Raw genomic sequence first — 27,502 nt, forward strand, 5'->3', positions numbered from 1 at the left:
TACTTGCATTAGTTCTGGTTCACAATGAACAATGATGTGAATGACTAGGTGATGGCGATAATGTTATTATGACAGTGGCGAACACTGAGAAACCTTGTTACTGATGATTATTGAGTATGGCAGGAAACCACCAGAGGCACTCGCATATGACGATTTAATGAAACCTGGTTTGATGAAAATTTATATTATTTTATCTTTGAAATTCTATGTCAATTTTGAAACCTGATATATATGTTTATCTATATTCTGATGATATGTTAGTGGTTGCAGGCACAGATTAGTTGCTTGGCCGAATGACTCACATATGGGTGATGGGGTTGTACAAGTGGATGGAACTACATGGGAGGGGTGGGACAGTGTCCCTGATCTCACCCACTAGCACTCCCGCCGTGACTTGGGCTAGAAAGGTTGAAACACCTTCGCCTTGAAGATCATGATGCCATGAGGGCAGGTCCCAAAGTTGGGTCGCTCATGAGGATTTTACTAGGGGGCATGCATCAAGGCGGATTCCTTGATCCCCGACACCATTAGTCTCACTATAGCAAGCAACATAAGAGATGATAGTGGTCTATGACGTTGCATATATACTTTCCCCTCGTAGTCGTTGAATGCTTGAAGGGCAAGTGGTGTGGCACCCTTGGCATCACAAATAAACTATTAGGCATGGCACCCTTGGAACTTCAAGGGAAGTTCTTGAAGGGCACGGCCAAACTTGGCACCCTTGGAATCATTAAAAATAAATTAAATAATAGATATAATCAAGGAATGAAAACTAGGTAAATTTACATCAAGGGTAAATGATGTTAGAAACCGAGGTAATTAAATCAAAAATAAAACTTGGGTTAAGAGAATCATAGGAAGAAATAAAATAGATTACCTTAAAAGCTCCACCCTTCCCATGTTGGAAAATACTAGGTGGATTATGTGGTTTAATTAGGTAAAAGGGGAAAGAGGGACATAATTGTAAGGATAAAGATTAATCCTAAACTAATTAAACCTAATTAAAAAAAGAGAAAGGTGAATTAAAATAAGAATAATAAATTAAATTTAGAGAAATGTAGAGAACCTCCATGTGGCAACAAACAACATAAGAATATCCATCTAAGAGATAACCTGAGATAAATTAGGGAGTAGATAGGGGATCAAATCTTGACTCATTAATTGAATTTAAGTAATGAACACAAATTAAGGAATAAAAAGGGGGGGAATAAATAGACAACTAGGAGAAGAAATAGGAATCTTGTTGAGGTGAGAAAGATATTAGTTTTAAATAAAAAAATTAAGTAAATACTTTTGGGAGACCCTTGATGAGAGAGTGACACATGGGTGGGTGAATAATCAAGCTATTGAATTATAAAAAAAATAATTAATTATTCATGACATGCCAAGTGTCACCTATGAGGACTCCTATAAAAGAAGGGGCAAGCCATGGGAGAAGGGACTGCTGGTGGTTTCCTGCCATACTCAATAATCATTAGTAACAAGGTTTCTCAGTGTTCGCCAATGTCATAACAACATTATCGCCATCACCTAGTCATTCGCATCATTGTTCATTGTGAACCAGAACTAATGCAAGTAGGTAACATAGGGGACACATCCATCATCGCTAGCATCATCATAACATCAATGGAACCATACATATAGATCAAAGCTATCATCATTATAACATCAATAGAAATCATGTCTATCCTTTACTACTATCACCATCATGATATCAATAGAGAGTACACATAACCATTAATTATATCGTAATCATAATATTAATAAAGAACATACATAACAATCACATTCACTAATAATAGAGTCACGTTTCTCGATCCTCAACCTGAGTTTCCCAAAGAATAAAGTATCTAAGATATGTCATATTAGGATCAGGAAACTAGAGTGGGCACTACACATGATACTTTTTATATCCACAGAAAGCTGTTGCAAAATAGCCACTTAGTAATTTTTGCTTAAAATCTTTAATTTTCTAGAAACTTGTGTGATTTTAGTGAAGTTATGACAACTATGTTATTGTCACCTGGATTATGAATATATCAGGTCTATTTAATCTTATGGCATCATATGACCCTGGCGAAAGAAAAGCGACACAAGTAATACATATTGTCATAATTATTGGATCTCTGGGCATAAATATCTACAAGAGAAATAATTTCACAGTGGAAATTATAGGCTCATTGTACCAAGGTTTTTATTTGAGCACGTTCATTGCTCATCAATCCTATTCCTTCCTCCCCATCAAGCAAAGCAAAAGAGCCATTAAGGACATTATGTTTTCCTCTATCATGTTGTACCTTCAAGAAGTGAAAGCGTGAAAGCTTTTGAACAGAGTATTTTATTAGCAGAACTGAGATTCTGCTGAAATCACCTGAGTAAACTCAGATCTTGGATCTCTCAAGAAAAAAAAATGGTTCTCCTAAAAGACCTGAAGCTATATTGTGCAATAAAGTTTTATTTGGATACCTTACATGTGGCACAACTCTAGGTATAACAACTCATCATATACAGCTCAACATCATTCATGACCTTTTTACAAGGTGTAGAAGCTTTTGCAAAATTATGACAGTCTTGCAGTATTGTTCACAAATGAAGTTGTGAACAAGACAGTCAAATAACTTATCCTCTGAAGAATTATCTATTATGAAGAATCTACAGGGATCTTCAGTTATAAACAAAATTTGTGCAGCAATTTGGATAAGAGATGCAGCACACTTGAAGATTCAACGTTGAAGAACAGTTAAGATAAAGAAAGTTCATAAGACTGTGGAACAGTGTCTTTTGAGGAAACTCTCACCTTGAAATCAAAGGTGCCTTCAAGAAGTATCTGCAGGGGACCATGATTTTGATATCCGAATCTTATGTATAATAGTGTTATAAACATCTAAATGCAAAAGATCTTTCCTCACTATGGATCAGTTGCCTCATGACTTAAGGCCATATGGTCACCTTAAGACGAAGCTATAAAATCTTTGGATTAATAGCAGGTTGCAGATGATTTCATTCTCGATATTCAAAGGGAACTATGAAGTTGGATACATCTATTGATGTTGTCTATCCAACAAGATGATGATCCTCTCCTTCACCAATCATATGTCTTGATTTGAAGACAATTTATGGATAGCTACTCATTAATATAGTATTATCTACACATATTATCCTCCTCAGTATCTGGCATAATAAATTCCTTTAATTATACACACACTGGTACTCGTGATATATCATAAATACTAAGGGATAGGTGTTACTATGTCTTCAAGGCCTTTAGCGTACCCTCCCCTTTTGTAAATCTAGGGAGCATCTAGCCCTTGCCATCGAAGGCATATTCCCATTCATTATTTAGGCGAACACTAGAATATAGAATTGGAAAGCGGATTTAACACCACCTTCATTGATCATTTGATAACCAAACTTCTTGTGCATCAAAGGGGTGTAGTGTACCTCTGCTAACACTTTCTATCTGCATAATCTTTGTATACATTGATCTCAACTTTATTCATATACAGTAATATCGGTTGATCTCTGCACTTTATGTAAGTATACTCTCGGCATTCTTGTATATATGGAATGATTTTGGCACAACAAACTTGGTGTATAATCTACTTTATGGCTCACATTACCCTTGGTTTGATACTCAACTTTATGACACTTTCTCCTCGCTCACTTATATGGAACAATCATAGTATATTATATCGTTGTTGCAGCAGTTTAATGGATGACTCAGTTACATTTTTCTACAAGGATCTTTGCACATCAACTATGTCTCATTTTTCTCTCGTCTATACTCCTAGGAGAGTATCTCTTGATGAGCTTCTTGCTAAGGATAGAAAAAATATCGACATAAGAATATTAATATGGCAGTACTGAGTATTGAATGATGTAACTAAGTAAAGGGGAGGAGTAGGGAATTCTCTAACAATGCTCGAAATTCAGCCTGAGCACAATTGTGAAACCCTCTACATCCATAACCAAATCAAAGAAGGGAATCCTCTCCTGCAGCAGTACCTATATTCATAGAAACTTGTGTGATTTTAGTGAAGTTATGACAACTGTGTTTTTATCACTTGGATTATGAAGATATCTGATCTATTTCATCTTATAGCATCGTTTGACCCTGACGAAAGAAAAGTGACATAGGTAATACATATTGTCATAATTATTGGATCTTTGGGCATAAATATATACAAGAGAAATCCTATTCCTTCCTCCCCATCAAGCAGAGCAAAGGAGCCATGAAGAACATTGTTTGGCATGCTGGGAAAAACTGCCCCCATTCTTTTCCTTGAGGGCCCAAATACCCCTTTTGTGATACATTTTTGATCTGGAAAAACAACGTACTCCCCTTATCACTTATTTGTTTCTTGAAACCCTCTGCTTCTGGTGGTAATCTCTCCTTCTGCTACTGCAACAATATCTTCCTCTAATATTAGCTACAAAGGACTTAGAGGCTTACTATGAAATGCTACAATTTTACTACTAGTGTTTGGGATTTAAAAAAGGTTTGGTGCACCTAGTTTGGTAATAAAAACACGTGTAGAAAGTAGTGCTTTTTATTTATACACCAAGTTTGGTCCCTTGGATCCTAATATAACATGCGTTGAGTTTTCAGGAGAAAATGACCTTGCCTCCAAAGAAAAAAAGGGTCCAAAGAGTCCTAAATGTTGAAGCCCTAAAGGCCTTATAATTTGCTCCTGAGATGAAGAAGTATTTGGCTGTGAGGTTTGGTTTGAGATTAGGAATGAATCCACATGGTGTAAGTTTCCTAGGCAGTGTGAATACAATATACCCCACTACTAAATTTTCACAATATGGACAGGTAAATATACAAATAATGCAAATCTAAATTGTGCCATATCTTTCCTTCTTGTTGTGAGTCAATTTCATTAGAACATGCCTTGGTTTTAGCAAATACATGACACCTTTTCAAGTGCATGTAGCAAAAACAACTGGCTATAGAATTTCCAAGCCTTTCTAGTGTAAAAGTGATGGCTATGTTCTGAACTTAGAATACCCATGTAAACAAAGATAGAAACCCAAATCTAAAGCCCTTTTTCCAACATACAAGTATAGACATGAATAATGTTATGTAGATGCAAACCAATTTTTTTAAGCATTTTGTAAAATACTTTTCATTCAAACACATAACAACTTTAGAGTTATAATTTTGAGTCATAATTAAGAGAGGATTGTGATTTCCAAGCATTAAGAAAAATTCACAAATGTTTACTTTGCATCTATAGTCATCATCAATAGAATAAACCTAAGTCTGTTGTGCATGTAGAAGAAAATTCATTCAGAAATTTCACAAAAATTTAAGTCTCTTGTCCTACCAATGATCCAAAATGGATCTAAAATAGACTTCTAGGTCCAAAAATGTTCCTCACAGAAGAAAATGAAATTCAAGGGATGCTCTTGGAAATAGTCACATTGCATAGATCTCTTCAATATGAATCTACTGCAATTTGAATGGGCTAAAATGGACTTCGGATGAAGAAGTTATTGCAAAAAGAAGATTCCCATTATCTTTTGAAAAGGAGGCAATTTCTTATATAAATGGGACTTAAGAGAAATAAAGGCCTTATATGTAAATATCGCATTGCAATGGTAAAGGGTGGACCTAAATATTATATTCCATGGCCTAAACCCTTATCGGATCCGTAAGATGTATCGGATCGGAGCATTGAAGGGATAGAGGCCTAGTGGGAGGACAATGCGACATGCGATTGTGCGACTGTGCGATATGCGATAACACCTATTGGCGATCGGTGAATCACATCACACTAATACAAAGGGTTGTTACATATGCGATATTCCGATGAGCGATATTGGTGATCGGGCGATCGGGCAATCAGAGGAGCAGAGACACAGTCCATTGGGCGATGCAATATGCGATGTGCAATATCGGCGATCAGAGTGATCGGAGATCGGTGGATCAACAAATCCCCAATACAAAGGGCCAATGCACATATGCGACATGCGATTGTGATATGCGATCAGAGGCATGGACCTGATGAGATTATGAATGCGATTTCATAAGTTTTGAAATCCAGAATTTCATATTTTCTGTGTATAGATGTTTTTGGCCATTTATTTGGTTTTAAGAATTCTGCCTATGCGATTGTGATTTATGATGACAGGACGGACCCGATAGGTTTATCAATGTGATTGAATGCATTTTGAGTTCTGGTTAAACGCTCCAATGATGTGTTTTCGCCAGTTTTCCTGTGTACTGCATTACGTGTTCCAACGCGGGATTTCTGCAGGAGGAAGACCGAACGGTTGGGTTTCCTCTGCCCACCGATTCCTTTCCAATTGTAAATTTCTTCTTGTAAAGAAACAATCGGGTTTCCATGCATTAGGGCGACTGTAGCTACTATGTATTAAAAACACAGAGAACACAATTGAAAAGGATTCGTGCAGAGGCCGAGAGATAACACAGAGAGGAATAGTTATGCTCAAGAGAAGCGCAAAGAAGCCCAAGAGGCTAAGAGATGCTTGAATGTTGAGTGTAAGCCCAGAGGAGGTAGTCTGCGGAGTCGGAGTGAGTCAGAAGCAAAGATTCGCTTGGAGGTCGAGCGAAACCAGAAGCTCGTGAGAGCCAGAGCTGAGAGCCAAGAGCCAGAGCCAGAGCCAAGAGCCAGAACCAGAGCCAAAGCCAAGATCCAGAGCCAGAGCTGAGATCCAAAGCTAGAGCCAGATCCAGAGAGCTCACAACAAACTTCTAAGAGCCATGGAGCTATAATGAAGCTGCAGAATAGCAAAGAGATCAAATGATCAAGTTGTTATTGGTGTCCAGAGTGTGTTGAAGACAGAAGAAAGAGTTCCAGAGATAATACAAAATTTTGAGGGAGTCAATGAAGCCAAAAGCTCAAGAAGCTCAGAGCACTGACTGAAGGAGTCAAGTCCAGAGAAGCCTAGATCTGTCTACAGAGTGAGGACAACCAGGGGTAATATGGCATTCTAAGCCCATTGGTTCAGTTGTAAACCAATGGAGTTGAGTGTGGAACTTGTAAAAGAATTGAAGCCATAATCCCAAAGAGCCTAGTCGAGTTGATTAGAGCTCAAGGAGACGTAGCCCAAGATATCAGGGTGAACTCCATATTATATTGTTGTCTTATGTGTTTGCTTACTTGCTTCTTTATTTACTGTTATATGCATTACATATCAGTTTAAGCAAATGAACATAAGCACTTGAATAGTCTAAAGGCAATCAAAATACACACACCTATTTCAAGTACTTAATTCCGCAAATTATCAATTATAAGCATAGATCTTGGGATTATATAAGCTCTAGAGTGGGAGAGGTTCTTGTAAGTTAGACAAGAAGCCTTTAGGTCCCTATTTCAGATCAGGTGGTATCAGAGCCAAAGGTTGATTAACCCCACCTTCAAGGAAGGTGATATCAGAGTTAATTTATACCAGAGCAGGTTATATCATGATGGAGGTGGTATCAGATCAGAATGCTTGTTTGACTTGAAAGGTGTTCAAACAGTAGAAAGAATTTAGCTGTTTGATTGTTTGTAAACTGACTATTGTTTGAGTTTGCAGAGGAGAAGGGAAAGCTATTGATAAGCTAAGTCCAGGAGAGGACAAGAAGGAATAAGGGTTGAAGGCATCCTTCTTATCCCAAAGGACCTCAAAGCAATCCTTGAAGCAAAAGAGGTTTGTTGAAAAAGGTTGCTTGAATAAGCTCTTTTTTAATCTTGTTTGAAGCTCTTTTGTTCATTCTGATAATGACAACTTCTACAAGTGAGACCTCAAATTCTAATTTCTTCACAAGAATCTTTGATGAAGACATGGAGCAAGACTTGTTCACCATGATGGATATGGTGAGAGAAACGTATGAGGATGGAAGGAAGAGCAACATACTTAGAGAGAAGTTGAATTCCATGAAGGAAGAGAAGCAGTTGCTCTCTGACAAATTGCAGGAAATGGAGAGGCAACTTCATATTACAAATATGGATCTGGAAAGGATGCATGAGTTGGAGACATAGCTCTTTGTTGCAAAAGAACCTTAGTCAAGTATCAACTTGAAGAAGAGGTAAATAATTCCTTTTTGTCTTCAAATTATTCTAAGAATGTTTATATTGGTTGTTTTGAAAAACATACCAGAGGCATAGGTTCCAAGTTAATTTCCAAGACGGGCTATTGTTATAGCTCCAAATATCACCCTTAGTATTTGTGATGCTTGGTTTATGGCCTAGGGCAACCCCTCCTTCCAGATTTGGTCCAAATATTTTAAAAATAGTGTTTTACTTCGTGTACGCTACTTTTCCCTGTGATAAAAGCGTGTGCACGCGGGTTAGTCAATACCCAACCCGCGTATCTGTGTTAAAACACTTTAAAAAATTAAATTTCCTTAACTATGGGCATAGTTCACGGGTTTTACTTGTTGACTACCTCCTAGTGCTCGTGGCCCAGCTGTTCCCAACTGTTTCCCAACTAAAAAACTAATTGGGAGAAGTGTAAATAGACTTCTATGGGAATGCATTCAGGAGGAGAGAAGAGATAGAATTACTATATTGAAATTATCCCTAACAAAGTCTGAAGTATCCCTGTGCTTCAAGCACTTCCCCAAGTTCAGGAAACCCTTGTTTCCTTGAGTCTTGATATTCTCCCACTTGCTTGAGACATCATGGTATTGGTTATGGAAGGAGGTTGTTGAAGACTGGGACTGGACGGACTTGGAGGACAGTTCTGCTTGGAGCCGGAAGAAGAAGACTCGGGTGAACTCTTTCCATGTTTATTATAGTTTTCTACAATAAAAAGAAACGTTGTCTTGTTCCTGAGATTGACCTTGTCTATGCATCAGATGTTGTTGTAACTCATGTATGAATGTCATTTGGATGTATAACTAATCATATTACTTATATGATATAAAGTTGATCTCATTAAAATGCTTTATCTATATGCTGCTATGTATTCGAATTGGTTGATTTTCAAATTCAAAGATCATACGGAGTTGCAGAGGGTCTGAACCCTGCTGGAACTACCCAAATGATGGAAATCCGACTATGTGCATTCATACATAGTTTGTTTATTTAAGCATGTTGCATGAGTTGTATGCATGTTTCTTGCTGTAGATTACTCTTGCTTTGTTGGGGTTCTAACCCAAAGCCCTAGGGTACTTATTCCTGTAATAGAATCGGCGACTCCACTGGGGATAACAATCTTGTTATTCCTAGTTTGGGTTGTTTAGTGTCATTCAAGGCTTAGTTCTTGCTTTGCTTGCTGTGATAGTATTGCCTGCTCCTATAGGAACTAAGACTTCAACTCTGATCTTTTTTATCAGGCTTTGCTTTTTATTTTTCTTGCAAAACTTAGTATACGCACCTTTGTCTGTTTACAGAAGCATATACTCGCTTGTTTCTATGAACTGAAACCACGTATACGTGAGTTCTTTTATCAGAAGCACGTGTACATGCACCTGTGCTGGAACATAGTTTCATATACCATTTTTTGCATGCCTTTTTCAAATCTTTCTGCTCAGAAAGATTTGTTTCTTGGTCTGTGTGGTTTCTGAGTGGCCAGTTTCTGTCTTCAGAATTTAATTATTCAGTGAGCTTACTATTTTGAATTCTCTCTTGCTTTGAAAAGTTTTTGGCCTAGGTTTTCTTTTGAGTGAGTTTTATGATTTGTGTTTGAACACACAAGGCTTCTTATCGAGGTTCTTGATTGTTCTGGTCTTCCGGAACAACAGATTATTTTCAATATTTGTGTCAAACTTGATTATTGGTCTACTCGCTTTGCTTTCCGTCATTTCGTGGCCTTACATCTTTTCTTGCTTTTTGAAAGTTTTTGATGAATTAAGTGTTTCTTTCCTGACTTCTTGGTCAGATTCTCAAAGCTCTTTTGCTGCTTTTGGATCATTTAGTGCAAGTTGAAGCCCTTTTTTCGTTCAAGTTTTCATTTGTGTTGAATTGGTAACTTACAAAGTTTCCTTGTGCTTTGCTTTCAGTCTTTGAGTCTTTAGTGGCATATTGAGTGCTTTTGAAAATTTATTTTCATTGTTTCTTGAAAAAGAAAAGTTCTTAAAAAACATTGTTGTTGCTTTATTTTGCCGAGTTTGATTTTGGTTTCTTTGGTTTTTTGAAAGTGAATTGTGATTTTTTGAGATTTGCCTTTCTTATTTGGAGGAAAGTTTGTATTTGAAACTTGCATTCTTTTCAAACACTTAAGTTGGCTTATTAAAATTTATAAACAATTGCTTTCATTTATTTTTAGAGTAATCTAAAATCTTGCATTATCATGTACACTTTGCATTAGGGTAGTTTTGCATCATTAAAGCATCAATAGTCTTTTTAGTTTTTGTGAGTGTGAAGTCTGCTATAAGAAAATAAAAGGAATCTTTTTTTTTGCTTTATAGAAGTTTCTTAGAACCCAAGTAGAAATTTCTTTTCATCGAAGAACAAACAAGTGCATTTCATATAAGTTAGTTTTTCATTAATTTCTTTTGCGTCATACAAACACCATCGGTTTCATTTCCACATTGTCCCTTTGACTTAAAAGAACAACCACTTAAAATCAAGCGCTTAATAAAATAAACTAGAACTTTTTGTATTGTCATTAGAATACACTAGCAAGTTTTAGGTTTATTTAGGGCCTTGGATTAGGCGAGAGGATAGTAAATTCTCCAAGGCCACTCTAAATTGTAAAACATAGAAGTCTAATTAAAGATCAAATCTAATAGTGTTAGGGATACTGAGAAAGCTCCGTGACTGGGAGTTAAGCATGAGGGTTCGTGAAGATAAGGATGAGAGATACCCCCTCTCTTACTTGTCGGATCTTACCTCACGACTGTTCCACCCAACTTCTGATACGAGTTGGTGTCTTTAGTTGCCTATCCTAGGGATCTACACAGGTGGCTATGCAGGGGAATCTCGTGGCACCTGAGGTTGACTTTGCATCATGTTCAGTAGTACTTCTGGAGGGCACCCTTGCGATGCTTTGGGGCATGCACCGGCAAAGGCTGTTGTCTGGAGGTCAGCGTAACTACCTCTGATACCTTCGCTAATAGACCTTGGGCGTAATTACCCCAGTGTATTTTCGAAAGGCCCTTATTATTAACTTTCTTGTATTTTGGTGTCCGGTCCTAATCACCCAGAGCAGAAATACTTGGAAGTTGTTTGATTGTTGATCTCTCTAGGGAAATTTTTAGTGTGTTTTTTGTGCTCCTAGTTGGCCTAGCTTTCAATTTTCTTGAGTATTTAAGTAGATCTTACAAAAATAATTCAAAGTGGCCAACCGACCATCTCGACGGTCCCGTAGACTTCGTGGCTTTCACCTGCGAGTCCAGAGCCTTCTCCTAGAAGGTGTAAGAGAGATTCTGCCAATGGTTTTCAACCAGTCACAGCAGGTGCAATGGAGATTGATCCTCCACTTGGGGGAATTAGTTTACAATATAGACCTGGTACTACTACAGAGTTAGAGAGGAACACACCAGTTCTTTCTCGAGTACTCTTCTAGTCAAAAGATAGTATTGAAGTGGAATAGCTTTCAGAGTCGGCTGCGGCTTCGAATTCCCCTCTCCCTCCTGATCATCCAGATGTATTTTTATACGTTGGAACTCTGACTCACAGGCCTTCGAGCCCAGGTCCACATACATCTATCCCTTCGATGATCACTACTGGAAGCATGGCGTCCACCATGAGTGTTGCAACCATGCAGACTCCCATATCTATGCAAGGGGGAGGAACTATTTCCATCCCTTCTAATACTCCCAGCACATCCTTATTTGGGTATACTTCCATTCCGTCGATGAGTGGAAGTTCTCAAGCTAATGCCTCTATTTTTGGATTATTCCCTTTTGGAATGCCCTCTCAAGGGATTCCTTCAGTTCCATTGAATGTACCATCAACCGCCTCCACGTCCATGATGAGTGGATCGGCTTCTTTTCAGGGTTTCCCATTTGGAAGTAGTCATATACCACATTCCAATCCGACAGTAGGCTCTATGCCTTTTCCTTTTACAAGTCAAGGCAGCAATCCCTTTAAGAGTTGGAGAAACCCTGCAGTTAGTGGGATAGGAGTTGGGAATCAGTTTTTCGACCAACAAGGAAATGTGTCGTACTCCTCAGTTAATTAATTTCAAAGTTTTCCACCCTTATCTAATGCTTGGAACCCTTACCAGGGGCTGTCATCTCCTTACAATACTTCGTTAGGGGGAAACTTTATCAGTTACGAAGGATTTTCGGCTGGAGTTGGTTAAACTCTGAATTTTGTTGGACCACAAGGGTCACCTTTTGGTCTAGTAGGTTCTACTAGTTACTTCAGGCAACCTGGTGCTTTTCAAAACCTAGGTGATTCTTTTCAAACTTTTCGGAACCCCACCCCATCTGGGTGGAATTCCCAAGGTCCTCCACGACTTCCTTTTCCAGCCACGCTTAGTCTACCAGACTTGACTAAATTGACAAACGATCCAATTAGGTACAATCTGGCTTGGCCTCCAATCCCAACCAAACTTCCATCGGATATTCCGAAATTCAAAGGGGAGAATGGTGAAGACCCGGGTGACCATGTAACCACATTCTATTTATGTTGCTCATCCAACTCCCTGATCAATGATTGGATCAGGTTGAGGTTATTTCAGTGCACCTTAACAGGGAATGTGGCTAAGTGGTATATAGAGTTTCCAGGGGGCACCTTTACTTCTTTCGCCAATTTGGCTAACATTTTCTTAAACCATTTTCAGTTGCTTGTCCGTTATGAAGCCGGAACTGAGCTTCTGGCCAATTTTCATTAGGACACGGCTACTCACATTTCAGATCATATCCAGGAATGGAGATGGAGAAAAAGGCTTATCAAAGGTAAAATTCCACCAGAATTCCGTCTCGAATGGTTTTTAAAATCATTACAACCTGAGATCTCCAAGGATGTTTCTATGTCCAGCGTTTATTCGGAAGAGAAATTTATCTTTCGCGCCCAACAGTTAGAACTGATATATTCTCAGTTTGGGACTCTTCAAAAAATCTTACCTAATGCTCCTAGACCCACAGTTGATGTAGCCAAACCGGAGCCAAGCCCTCATGCTGATGGTATAGTTGGATAGGTTGATGTAAATACGATGAACCTTTTGAACCAATTGTAGCAGTTGTCTCTACAAACTGCTTCTTCCAACCAGGTTGCACCATCTACTCCTTCGCCTTCCCAACCTTCTTCCATAAATGTCGTCTAGGCCTCTAACCCCAAAGGAAATCAACAATCCGATGGGAAGAAGAAGGGACGAGGTAAAAAGAAGAATCAGGAAGGGAAGGGTAATGCAAACAAGCCCGACGATGGTGCCGATGAGGGTAGAAATGAGTCTAAGAAGAAAGTTAAATTTCCATGCAAGTTATGCAACGGAGATCATTTGATTCACCTCTGCCCCAAGATTCGGGATGCTCAACGCTTGTTAATGCAACAAGGGTCTTCTAGCTCCCAAGTTGTCTTAACTAACCCTTTACCCCAAGGGCAGCAGTTTCTTGCTGGCGTGAACTCAAACCCTAGTACCTCTGTAGGGGGTAACCAGGAAGGGGACAATTCCTCAAATGTTTTCATGATGAACTCGCATGTCGAAGTTGCCACACGCGCACATGATTATGGTGAAGTAGAAACATATAAGGATAAATTTGTTCCCAGAACTATGGACCCACTTCATATTGAGCGACCCTCTGTCGAGTCTATACCTCGGATACCGAAAGGTTCCGCCAAGCGCGTGACTATTAACCCTAATGCTAGGGTAGCCTAGAACTACTCGATTGTAGAAGATCTAGCTCAAAGTCCTTAAGCTATGTCTGCTTTAGAGGTACTCCAGTCGTGTCCTGCTCAAAGAAGTACTTTGCTTTCGGCAATGGGGGCAGTAGATCTTAAAAATTCTTTAGCACTCACTTTTGATATGCTCAATGTCAAAAAGAGACTTCCTCATCATATGGCTTTCCAGATAAAGTCTACTAATATTTTTTGAACAATTATAGATGAGGGAGATTCCACATGCGTAATGTCTATGTCATGTTGGAAGGCCATTGGATCACCTTCAGTTGTTCCTTCACCCACTCTCTTGACAGCATTTGACAGACATTCTCATAGACCACATGGGATTATCTCAGCCTTTACTATATGTGTTGGAGGAAAGGTCGTTAAAATCGAAGTAGAAATCGTTGATGCCAACCTGGATTACAATCTCCTCTTAGGAAGGAATTGGATTTATGAAATGGATGCCATAGTGTACTCTTTATTCCGCGTCCTCTGTTTTCCTCATGAGGGGAGAATTGTTAAAGTTGATCAATTGGATTATTCTCCGGGTGATTCTCGTGCAACTTCGGATTCTACCGTTCCATTGGTGGATAATCCTCGTCAACCTATAGAGAATTTAGGAGTAGGGATGTATTCTTCCTTGATGGGTGTATTTGATCTTCCCCCTCCTACAGCTAGAATCGATACAATTTCATCCTCCAAGGAGCCTTTACGGAAAGAGTTTGTTCCAACTCATTATTTTTTGGATCCTGGGACCTTACCTTCATCTACAACCACATCAGATGAAGGGTAGGTGGGTGGAATAGAATCTCCTATGTCTGTAGCCGAACTTAGATATGAATCTATCGATAACTCTACAAACGACCATCCCCTCCTTCTTCGGATGAGGAGTTGGATGGTGATGTTTCTCCTGCTTGGACCCTAGACTCCACTTCTTCTTTGGATTGCTTAGATATAGTTTTTCCATCTGAAGAAGAAATTTTCGAAGCAATGACAATTATAGATCGACTATTGGAAGATTTACATCATCATTCATATTTTCATCCTCCTTTGCATGAAGTCGAATCTAGGTCCTCCAATCTACTTACTATCGGTGTTTGTACGGTTTTAAATCCTTTGGCTCCAACGCAGTTATCTGCCGAAGGTAATATATTGATTGGCTCAAGAACTGTACCTATAAACATCTCCAGGAAACAAACTGGTGGAGCCACCTGATGGGCTCTACCTTAAGAGGCATTTTGCTTAGGTTTTGGCCGAGCAATTACTTCTTTGTATATATTATATTTTTTGTACATATTTTGTAAGGCATGTTGTGATATCAATCATTCACCAAGTTAAAAACATACATAAAAAATTTGGAACTGTATATATATATATATATATATATCATAAAGCTTCCTGTGTGTACATAAAGTGTTCAAAAATGATATAAAAAATCGGGACTAAATGCCCATAATCATGTCCAGTCTATCTATCGACCCGGCTCAGGATGAGCGGCTAAGAAGGTGACTATTGCGTTGGCCACACGCCGAAGCATGCGAACCTAGTGTCGTGGTACTCCTACCACGCGACGCTGCATCTCCTCAGGTAGGTCCTCTATGGCCACCATCGGTACCTGGTGAGTCAATCTCACCAAGTTTCTTTGGACTGCATATAAGACCCTCTCTGTCTCAGTAGCTGCCTCTTCAGTGCCTCTTCTATGATGCCTGTGCCACGGGAATCCGTCTAGTCTTACTGGACCCACATTTGGAACATGATCTTTATGTCAGTATTTAATCCCATCAAAAATATTTCTAAGCTCATTTTCATATTTAAAAAACATTAAAAAGTCTTAAAATTTGATAAAAACTTAATTTTTTTTACCTATCTCTCCCCATGCTGCGTTTCATGGCAGCACCAAGTCTGGATCTCCTCAGAAATCCATGCCAGCATAGGGATAGTCGTCCACAGTGATGATTTGTTGTTCCCACTAGGAGAAGAGCTCATCATCAAAAGTAGTCCTCGGCATGTCCCTGCCTCTAAGGAATTTCATCAAATCAGCCCACCTACCCATCTGAGGATCTCGAGGGCTGCCGATAGAGACTGATACCTTGGGATGTAGCCCAGGCACCTTCTCGAAGAAGGAGCATAAAGTAGCCCCATATCCGAAATTTTTGGTCTGCCCTTTCTGAATAGAGGACAACTGGCTCTTCATATTGGTAAGAGAAGGTGTACACCAGTCAAAAACAGTGGTGAGGCACTCCGCGGCCAAGCTCATGGATACTCGTGAAGCTTGGGGCAATGAGGCTGGTTCATTTATCCTAGCTATGGTGAACAATAGAATCCTCAGAGATAAGCTCTCCACATTTTTTATTGGAATCTGACTTCCAAATTTTTCCGGATGCCTAGGATAGTAAATGTGTACGTAGTCTTCCACTGAAAGACTACCTTGTGTCCGGCCCGTCGAATGTACAACCTCTCCTCTCTGAGAGAGACCAGTGATAAAGTAAATATCCTCCACCTCTATCCGCAAAGGCATCTGATCAATCATAAATGCATCATCTTCGACACTCCAATAGTGGATTAGTATTTCAAGCAGACAAGTGTTGGATTTCATGCTGGGCATTTTGAAAATTTTTAACAAGCCACATCCCCTCAATGCATCTAATGCCTATTGATCATTCATAACTTCATTATCAATTGTGGTATGCTCCCTCTCTCTCCATGTGATTGTCATTCTGAAAAAAAAATGAGTTTCAACCATTAGTTTTTTGTGTTTAAATTTCAAACCGCATATATGCGGGTTCCTTTTACACACAGTCACGTGGTGGGCCGTCATATACGTGGGTTGATAACATCCAACCCGCGTATATGCCGGTTGAAATTTTTAACATAAATTCCTATAGTTAAACCTTAATAAAAAATTCTAAAAACAATCACAAAGTAATGCAAGCTTGAATTGAAGGTTACCTGATGATTTTTATCCAATTTGAACGGTCCAATTCTTTGGGGGGCAAGTTTGCTCTTTTTTCTCCACAACTTTTGCTCTCAACACAAATGGTGAGTCAAAAGGTCATTTTATAGCCTTGAAATTGTCAAATTTTTTCAAAACTTGACTTTTTTCGACTCATGAATATTTTAAGTTGTGAGCTTGGATTGTCGGTAATAGATTGTTTTTTTCAGGGTATTTTAGATGCTTCTTCGAGATTTCATATCGATTCCATGACCGCTGACCCATCATGGCAGGTATCATTTACTCACTGGCATATAGGTTAGGGAAACCATTTTTTCCATTGCATCTTGCATACTAGCCTCCATTTGTCGATACACTTGCCATAGGGTCGATCCCATCGTGTTATGGTTAGTAAACCATGTTCACTCACCGATTTTTAAATCATGACACAATGGTAGAGCCATCCTTTACATGGGCATCGTAGTTAGCACCTCACTGACATTTGTTTCCCATGCTGTTATATTGAGTAGGCTCGAGAGTCCTCTTTAGTCCCGCCATGACTTGTGCGTTGAAGACTTATTTCTCTTTGCTTCTTCGCTCTGTTCTAGACTTATACCCTAGAGGATCCTTTGTGTTGAGTTGTACTAATGCATTTCATTTTGACTATTTGCACCTTTTGGCCTTGAGCCGGCTTCACTTGGACTCGTATTTAAGCTACTTATTTGACCATGTCTTCTGCAAACTCAAACCTGCAATCACTTAGCTTCTGCAACATGACAAACCCTTTGATCCATGGAAGGAACATCCCTTTGAGTGTCCTTGACCAGTTTCGCCTCCCTGCATTGAGCATAATATTGTTCCCATCCCAGGAACTAGATCATCTATTTCATTGACATTCATTCTTTCCACTGTACTATAGCATTCTTTTATCCTTTTTCTAGCTTAAAGAAAAAGACAAAAAAAATATATATTCCAAAAAAGATCGATAATGGGACAACATTTCCATATATTATTGGCAGCTAAAGTCAGTTGTGTCGCCCTTGAACAAAGCACTCAAAAGAAAGTCTCTCCTCCATTTTTAGTGAGATTTAGTTTTAATTAGGTACATCTTGACCTTGTTATTGAGTCAGTTCTCCTCTGATTGGTTATCTCTTCCAATCATATGGAGAGCTTGCTCGTGCCTCCTGCATGACAAACTTATATAGAGTTATCATATGCTGCCACATAGTCATCATTGAGTCGTGCTTTTGTTCAAGGGAAGTAAGCCTGAGTCAGCCTCTCTGCAGTGTCTCATGACCTATTTTTCAGTCGGCCAACCCTGGTTTTCAGTGTCATGTTTGTCATCACATCAGTTATTATTATTGGTCCTTTCCTCATGCCAGTTTAAGAGGGTCTCCATTGACTTCTTGCTAGCGGGTCTTGTCCTTATCGACGATGACATATTGCTCTGAGGGCAGGCCTAGAGCCACACCCTGGCCCTATTTTCATTATTAATAGGTCACCTTGTGCTTAGCATCGATTAGTATCATGGGTCTTTTATTGAGTGGTTTCCCTTGTGTTCGACATCAGCTTTCATTATCACACATTGGGATTCGTGCAGTGCCTTGGTTTCCATTTTACCCTATTGGTGGATTCCTTGCCTCTGTGTCAACTTTCATTATTGGTTGGTTCAGAGGGTTTCTATTGTGTGCTAGCTACATCTTGTGTACGCCGAAAATGTGCTTCGGTTGGGTTACTACATCTTTTTTGTCTGATTCCTACCACATTATTGGCCTATGCATTACACTCGTGCTAGATTGATGAAGGATTCCTTAATGCCTTCCTTCTAGCGGATCTTTTCCTATCGACTATGACTCATTACTCTGGGGCAAAGATCTAGAGTCCATTTGGCAGTACCTTGGGGTTTGCAGTCATCAGTGGCAGATCCTTCGCTATCGATAGTGGGAAACCATCATTGTCCCCTGATTGATAGATTCTTCTAGGTGTTCGACCTCATCTCATTCATTCGCACTTGTTAGATTGTACTGGGTACCTTGACTCTCATTATCATTATCTGTGAGTAGTCTCATGTTTGTTAATGGTATACATCAGTGACAGGTAATCAAATGATTTCTCACATGGTCGACTTCAAATAATTTATTCCCATTGTGTAGAAATGTACCACGACGGTCGGTGAAGACCTCGGGTTGCATCAACATTCTTTGGTTCACTTGTTAGTTGCTCTTGTTGCTGCTAGTTGACACCATCCACATTATATGTTGTAGTCCTTCACAACGACATCTTATATGCTGGCATCTGAGTTGCAATGTAGTATCATCTTATTCCATCATGTTCATTTGGTACTCTTGGGATCAGTTTTTGACATCAGTGATCAACTTCATCTTTTAGCTTCATTGAACATCTTCTTATATGTGATGTTCAGACATGTACTTGTTCGATCATGATTAGATGATCCATTATGTAATTTCAGTCTTTTTATACTTGTATACATAGTGGATCTGCTTGTACTTGATATGCAGACATGATTTACTTTCTCTGAGCATGGGTGTGCCCGCCTTAGACAACTGTTTCTTTTTTATCTTCTTTTGATGGCTTGGCAGGCTGAAATCTGGTGAAGTCCTTCTCAGTTTTAATAGGTTTCCTTTCCATATACTTAATACATTTCGGCCATCATGTACCCCTTCTGACCTCATATATTAGGGGGCATCTGTTATAGCTCCAAATATCACCCTTGGTATTTGTGATGATTGGTTTATGGCCTAGGGCAACCCCTCCTTCCATACTTGGTCCAAATATTTTAAAAACAATGTTTTACTCCCTTTACGCTACTTTACCCTGTGATAAAAGCATGTATACATGGGTTAGTCAATACCCAACCCGCATATATGTGTTAAAACACTTAAAAAAAATAAATTTCCTTAACTATGGGTGGATTTCATGGGGTTTACCTGTTGATTACCTCCTAGTGCTCGTGGCCCAACTGTTCCCAACTATTTCCCAACTAAAAAACTAATTGGGAGAAGTATAAATAGACTTCTATGGGAAGGCCTTAAGGAGGAGACAAGAGATAGAATTAATATACTGAGATTATCCCTTGACCAAGTCTGAAGTATCCCTGTGCTTCAAGCACTTCCCCAAGTTCAGGAAACCCTTGTTTCCTTGAGTGTTGATATTCTCCCACTTGCTTGAGATATCATGGTATTGGTTATGGAAGGAGGTTGTTGAACACTGGGACTGGATAGACCTGGAGGATGGTTCCACTTAGAGCCGAAAGAAGAAGACTCAGGTGAACTCTTTCCATGTTTATTATAGTTTTCTACATTAAAAAGAAATGTTGTCTTGTTCCTGAGATTGACCTTGTTTATGCATCATATGTTGTTGTAACTCATGTATGAATGTCATTTGGATGTATAACTAATCATCTTACTTATATGATATAAAGTTGATCTCATTAAAATTCTTTATCTATATGCTGCTATGTATTCGAATTGGTTGATTTGCAGATTCGAAGATCATCAGGAGTTGAAGAGGGTCTGAACCCTGCTGGAACTACCCAAAGGAAGGACATTCGGGTATGTGCATCCATACATAGTTTGTTTATTTAAGTAAGTTGCCTGAGTTGTATGTGTGAGTCTTGCTGTAGATTACTCTTGCTCTGTTGGGGTTCTAACCCAAAGCCCTAGGGTACTTATTCCCGTAACGGCTATGAAGGAAAAGACTTGGGAAAACATGCACAGGGTATTGTTGAGCCAATAATAGTTGAGGAAAGGCCTAAGTATTTGGGTCTTGGCTATCGACAAGCTTATGGAGAGAGTTCCAAAGCTGCCATGAAGACCATTGAAACAGCTCCAAGAAGGAGTTTCATTGCAGGTCTTCTACCTCAAGATTGTGAAGATTGTATTCTTGGAGAATGCAATAGCTTGAAACATCATTTGCAGGACAAAGGTGTTCATAAGCATACACTTGAACCAAAGAGTTGTGGAAACTCTGACAGCCTTGAAGAGATTGATGGTGTTCCAATGGGAGCCACTTCTTCATTTAATTCACCTCCTCATGAAGGTAATAAAGTTGAAAAAGAAAGGTATAAATCTGGTTCTAACCATGTTCCTTTTGATTATGTTCAGCATGGTAAATTTCCATATAAGAATTGGAAAAGAATTGCATGTTCCTTGTGTGGTTTGGATAACCATAGTGTTTCTAGATGTTGGAAGAGAATTTCCACATACAGGAAAATTTTGAAGGAAAGGAAGCAAGAAGCCAAAGGTCCACTGGACAAGGCAAATCATGTTGTCAAGAGGATGCACATGTGTTGCACTTACTACGATAAGCAAGGACACATTGCTGAAAAGTGTTGGACTCTGAATCCAACAATGCTTCCATGAAACTTGAAGAAGGTGGAAAGAGAAAATGGCAAAAATGGAAAGAAAGATTCCATGAATGATGTGTTTCAATATGATTCACATGTTAATGCTGATGTGCAAACAAAGGAAGGACTTTGAAATGGATTGGCAAGAAATGGTTAGAGTTCTTATCCAATTAAGATTGCATGTCTATTGATATAACGCATCTATTTGCATTTCTTTGTTAATGGAATGCAAGTTGCAGGTTTTTACCAAGAAGGTGAATGGAAAAGTTGAGTAGGAGACTCACTTTATTGCTGCAACATTATGTTCATTTCAACTTTGAAAGTACAATGTACTTAAGCGAAAGTTGAAGGATGAAATGCATGCATAAGCATGATATGCATGAACACAAGGATGCTGATGATTTCCTTATATTTAAACATGTATATGTGATTAAATTGAAGGGTTAATTACTTTGTGTAAACATGCATGTAATGCAATATTGACTTGAGAAAAGTTGATTTGGTCTCCAAGATGGAGATGTTGATGAAGTGTTTCATCTTTGAAAAAGAATTGTAGAATTCGTTTTCTACATGCTTGACTTGAAGGGTAAATTGTTTAAAGGCATGTTTTGTTGGCTTGTTATGTAGTCAATCATTTGTATGTAGATGTAAAGACATGGATTTATTCACAAGATGTGAAATCTGTTTCTTTTGTTGAAGCAGGAGTTTAGACCATCCAGTTGTTGTTTGTAATCCTGTTGTTGTTAACAGTTGTTGTTGACAGTATCTCAAACAAGTACAAATGAAAATTTTGTGAAGCAGATGTAACTTCAAATTGGTTTGAGCCACCTTGGACCAATGATCAAGGAAGAGAAGTTCAAACTACCTTCTGTGACCTTCTCAGTAGGATTTCTGTATGAAGTCAAGGAGGAAAACAGTTCTTCCCAGGAGGACCAACACATCCAAGAAGGAAAGTGATCAAAGGCTTTGGTTCAGAGGAACTATGCAAGGCAAGTGTATGGAGGCTGAAAGAAGAGGGTGTTGTTATTCTCATTTACTGTTCAGATCAGTATATCGGCCTTTTGGAGACCAAAAGTTCTTTTTAGTGGGAAGGTGTGATCCAAAATGGATCTAGAATATACTTCTAAGTCTAAAGATTCTCCTCACAGAGGAAAATGAAAGTCAATGGATGTTCTTGGAAATAGTCCCATTGCATAGATCTCTTCAATATGAATCTACTGCAATTTGAATGGGCTAAAATGGACTTTGGATGAAGAAGTTATTGCAAAACGAAGATTTCCCATTATTGTTTGAAAAGGAAGCAATTTCTTATATAAATGGGACTTAAGAGAAATAAAGTCTTTATATGCAAATATCTCATCGCAATGGTAAAGGGCGGACCCAAAATATTATATTCCGCAGCCTAAACTCTTATCAAATCCATAAGATGTATCGAATCAAAGCATTGAAGGGATAAAGGCCTAGCGGGAGGACAATGTGACATGTGATTGTGCGACTGTGTGATATGCGATAGCGCCGATCGGCGATCAGTGAATCGCATCGCACTAATACAAAGGGCTATTACATATGCGATATGCTGATGAGTGATATCAGTGATTGGGCAATCGGGCGATTGGAGGAGCAGAGACACAGTCCATTGGGCCGATGCTATGCGATGTGCGATATCGACGATTGGAGATCGGGAGATCGGCGAATCCCCGATACAAAGGGCCAATGCACATACGCGACATGTGATTGCGATATGCGATCAGAGGCACAGACCCGATGAGATTATGAATGCGATTTCATAAGTTTTGAAATCCAAAATTTTGGATTTTCTGTGTATTCCCGTGTATTGATGTTTTTGGCCATTTCTTGGGTTTTAAGCATCCTGCCTGTGCGATTGCGATTTGTGATGACAAGACGGACCCGATAGGTTTATCAATGCGATTGAATGCATTTTGAGTTCTGGTTAAACACTCCAATGATGTGTTTTCGCCAGTTTTCCTGTGTATTGCGTTATGTGTTCAAACGCAAGATTTCTACAGGAGGAAGGCTGAACGGTTGGGTTTCCTGTGCCCGTCGGTTCCTTTCCAATTGTAAACTGCTTCTTGTAAAGAAACAGTCGGGCGACTGTAGCTGTTGTGTATTAAAAACACAAAGAACAAAATTGAGAAGGATTCACGCAGAGGCCGAGAGATAACATAGAGAGGTAGAGTTATGCTCAGGAGAAGCACAGAGAAGCCCAAGAGGCTCAGAGATGCTTGAATGCTGCGCATAAGCCTAGAGGATGCAGTCTTTGGAGTCAGAGTGACTCAGAAATAGAGATTTTCTTGGAGGTTGAGTGAAACTAGAAGCTCGTGAGAGCTAGAGCTGAGAACCAAGAGCCAGAGCTAGAGCCAAGAGCCAAAGCCAAGAGCCAGAGCCAGAGCCAGAGAGCTCACAACAGATTTCTAAGAGCCATAGAGCTGTAATGAAGCTGCAAAACAACAAAGAGATCAAATGATCAAGTTGTTGCTGGTGTCCAGAGTGTGCTGAAGACAGAAGAAAGAGTTCCAGAGACAATACAGAATTCTTAGGGAGTCAAAGAAGCCAGAAGCTCAAGAAGCTCAGAGCACTAACTGAAGGATTCAAGTCAAAAGAAGCCTAGATCTGTCTGCAGAGTGAGGACAGCTAGGGGTAAGATGGCATTCTAAGCCCATTGGCTCAGTTGTAAACTAATGGAGTTGAGTGTGGAACTTGTAAAATAATTGAAGCCATAATCCCAAAGAGCCTAGTCGAGTTGATTAGAGCTCAAGGAGACGTAGCCCAAGATATCAGGATGAACTCCATATTATATTGTTGTCTTATGTGTTTGCTTACTTGCTGCTTTATTTACTATTATATGCATTTCATATCAGTTTAAGCAAATGAACATAAGCACTTGAACAATCTAAAGGAAATCAAAAGACATACACCTATTTCAAGTACTTAATTCCGCAAATTATCAATTATAAGCATAGATCTTGGGATTATATAAGCCCTGGAGTGGGAGAGGTTCTTGTAAGTTAGACAAGAAGCCTTTAGGTCCCCATTTTAGATCAGCCAATTAGGGACAGTTTTTACTGGTTAGGTACCAGTTTGGTCAGCAAGCTGGTTCAATACCATGCCCAGTCCAATGGGGCGATTTGACCAGTTCTAATTTAGACAGGACCTACATATGAAAAAGCATTCAAACAATTACATTTTTTTCTAATGTTGAATAATAAGACCCTAATGCATGTTTCTACTCAGACAAACCACTAGAACACTTGCATGATAAAGATAGGATAAACACCCAGGGGGGTCTATCAACAATTCTCCAGACCTAAAGCTAAATTACTAGCACTTTTCATTGTCTAAGACTGAGAAAGGGAAGCAAAAACACAAACTGAAATTTCAAATTGTAAACAATGAAAAAACATGGAAATTTTTACTTCTACTATCATTTCAGTGATTAATAAACAACCTCCTCCAATCTCTTAAGAAGACTGTCAAGTTTGTCCAAGACTTGTTAGTGATTGTCCTGCCATATCTCTCAACGTGGCTCTCAAAGGTAGATTGCAATATTGATATGGAAATATGCATGGGTCATGAAATTTCTTGAAATAAAGATGCACATTCAACACCCAGAAGCATCGGAACCCACAATAGAAAGCTCACATATAGGGCAGATATTTCCTTGTATGACTAGAACAAAGCATGTTGTACAATATGGATAGGACATATCCTTCTGATTGACCATGGTATATAGGTGTAAAAGTTGTTGCACCACCAACAAAAGGCTTTCTTAAGTCAAAATCATAATTCAGTTTTTTGGCATCCTGCAACTGCCTTTCGCATGCCTACAGAACTTGTTATACCTTTGTTGAATGGCTTGCAGCGGTTCACTTTCCAATAGTCATCAAGAAAAGTTAGTTGTTGTACTAAATCCATCCCTTATAACAAACACCCATGGTATTTAGCAAAGCCAACCTCAAATGGAGTTTTTGAGGTTCCTATGACTAGAATAAACTGCAAACTCTTTTTGTTGAAAAGTATCACCCTTAACTTCCTTTCTCTTGAACTGCATCTAAAGACCCATAACACAATTGCAAGCTCACATATAGCACATAGATTTCCCTTTATGATTGGAATAAAGTGTGGTGTACAATGTGGACAGGACACATACTTCTAACCACAATATAGAGGTGTAAAAGTTGCTCCAAAAAAAACAAAAGGATTTCTGAAGTCATAATTCAATGTTTTTAGCATCCTACAACTGCCTCCCACATGCTCGCAGAAATTGTTGGACCTTTTTTGCATGGTTTCCAGCGGGCTCATTTGCCAGCAGTTATCAAGACAAGTTAGCAGTTGCATTGAATTTCCCTAGCAAATACCTATGGTGTTCGGTAAAGCCAACCTCAAATAGACTTTTTGAATGTTGCAATGAGTAAAATAGGATGCAAGCTCTTTTTGTTCGACAGTATGATCCTTAACTTCCTCTTGATCCCCATTTTAAGACCTAAAACACATTCTTTAGCAATTCCAATCAATCTCTTCACCTTCTCAACCTCCTAAACAGAATCTACATCAATAAATGGAATTTTGTGCAAGATTGTAAGAAACAACCTTAATGCTTTACTAAACTTCCCATCTATTGTGGCTTTGTAAGCTAACTTCCCATTTGTTGTGGATTTGTAAGCTAGTCTAAGTTTCTCATCTAATATAAAAATCTTAAATACCAAAGCTCATGTACCTCTAACATTTGAGCTAATAGTATTACTATAGCCTCCCTCTATTGCTAAGAAGACCACGGTGCAGAAACAAATATAGGGAGGTATGTATGGTTGTCCATGTAAAGATCCAAAAACAAAGGTTTTAACTTTTAATGGAGTGAAATTCTTATACCAAGTTGCTGACTTGAGAGTTGCATCGCCATATTAATGTTACTAGTAGCTGCATTCTCACCTGCAAGAAAAGATTTTTTGTATCCATATTTGAATTACTGGCATACGTGGTGATGGCGTAACTAATTACATTATGGGTTGTACCTGTAACATTTGCAACTTAGACATCTATAGGGAGCTTCAAATCTTCTACATCCCATCCTACCTCATCGTCATTGTCTCCTCTCACTTATCTATCATCGACCACTACAACCTCGCCATTTTATTTTTCAACTCCAGAAGTGTCAAGGTATTAACCCCTATTGGATGCAACTCCTTCATTCTCTTCTTCATGGACTGCATCCCCTGCATTATCCAACCCTCTAGAAGTGTCAAGATCTTAACCCCTATTGGTTGTAGCTCCTTCATCCTCTTCTTCATGGACTGCAACCCCTGCATTATCCAACCCACACTCAAAAATGCCTTCGGTAACCCTCAATAACAGCCATTCACTATTGCGACAAATTGATGGACAAGGCACAATAAGTGATGATTTCTTTCTAGATGAAAGAGTGGGCAGATTGCCACCTAACTATTAAGTACAAGCATATCAGAAATCTCTGTAAGCCCATGAACTGTTGCACTCACATATGGGCATTGTGAAACTGACCCATAACATCATTTTATATTTCTGCAATCCCCTATATCTTCAAAAGCTTATCAATATTGTCCATGACAAGATACAAAATGAAAGCCTTTCAAAATTATTTAATCTCTGGTAAGCATATTCAATAATGCCAACATTTCCTTACCAAAGGGCCTCAGTTCCAAGTGTATACCAGTGACCTTAAAATCTCTCTGTTTTGCAGATGCAACATCAATTTGAATAGTTTCACCCTACACTGATAAGTTAAATCATGCCTTCTCGTCTTTGAAAAAGTGAAGAGCTGTTGATGGGAAGCCCTTCAGGTACAGCTAAGAAATCACTGCCTATCCACAAATTAGTTCCTAATCATGATCATAACATTATCCTACTTCCTTTTTATTAGTGCCAGCTTGAATATATACTCATGCATCAATCTGTATGACATGGTTATTTCCAACTCATTCAATCAATTGACAAAATTCTCAGACACCTTCATTATACATACTTGAACATCAAGTGTTCCAATAAGGCCATTGTTTCTGTTTGGAAGACAACAAAACACAATTGTCACCCCGAGCACCACTCTTAAGTTTTAACACAAATAATCTTATGCAGAGAACACTGTACAAGATTCTTACTTCCAATGATGATTGCATGCTTGCTCAACAAGGCTACATTTTCCATTTCATTTGACTAAATGTAATTAACAAATGGAATATGGAGGTCCCCAAGTACAATCCTCTGTTGCAAAACCAAGGTCGTTGTCTTTTCTTCCTACATTGTGTCACTCTTCTGTCCCAACACTATCTTCTAGCCCAGGAAGAAGGTTTTATGTTCCTGCACAGAAAAGGGTATCCACAGTTACTGGACAACTCAACTTCTTCATCACCTTATTTATGTGATTTTTTTATCACTTGGTTATGACTCATGTCAGTGACTGTCGATTGATTGCAAGCAAAAAAG

General features: G+C 38.9%; 1 pseudogene; it reads right to left on the reverse strand.

Moving 5' to 3' along the window:
* The window catches only part of LOC149245466 (coatomer subunit alpha-1-like), a 30,428-nt pseudogene that overhangs the window by 2,887 nt on the left and 39 nt on the right, over positions 1-27,502 (reverse strand).

The sequence above is a fragment of the Pinus tabuliformis genome, chromosome 7 (genome assembly GCF_031772625.1).
Source record: "Pinus tabuliformis cultivar Carrire ecotype Pingquan chromosome 7, CPIR1, whole genome shotgun sequence".
Classification (NCBI taxonomy): domain Eukaryota; kingdom Viridiplantae; phylum Streptophyta; class Pinopsida; order Pinales; family Pinaceae; genus Pinus; species Pinus tabuliformis.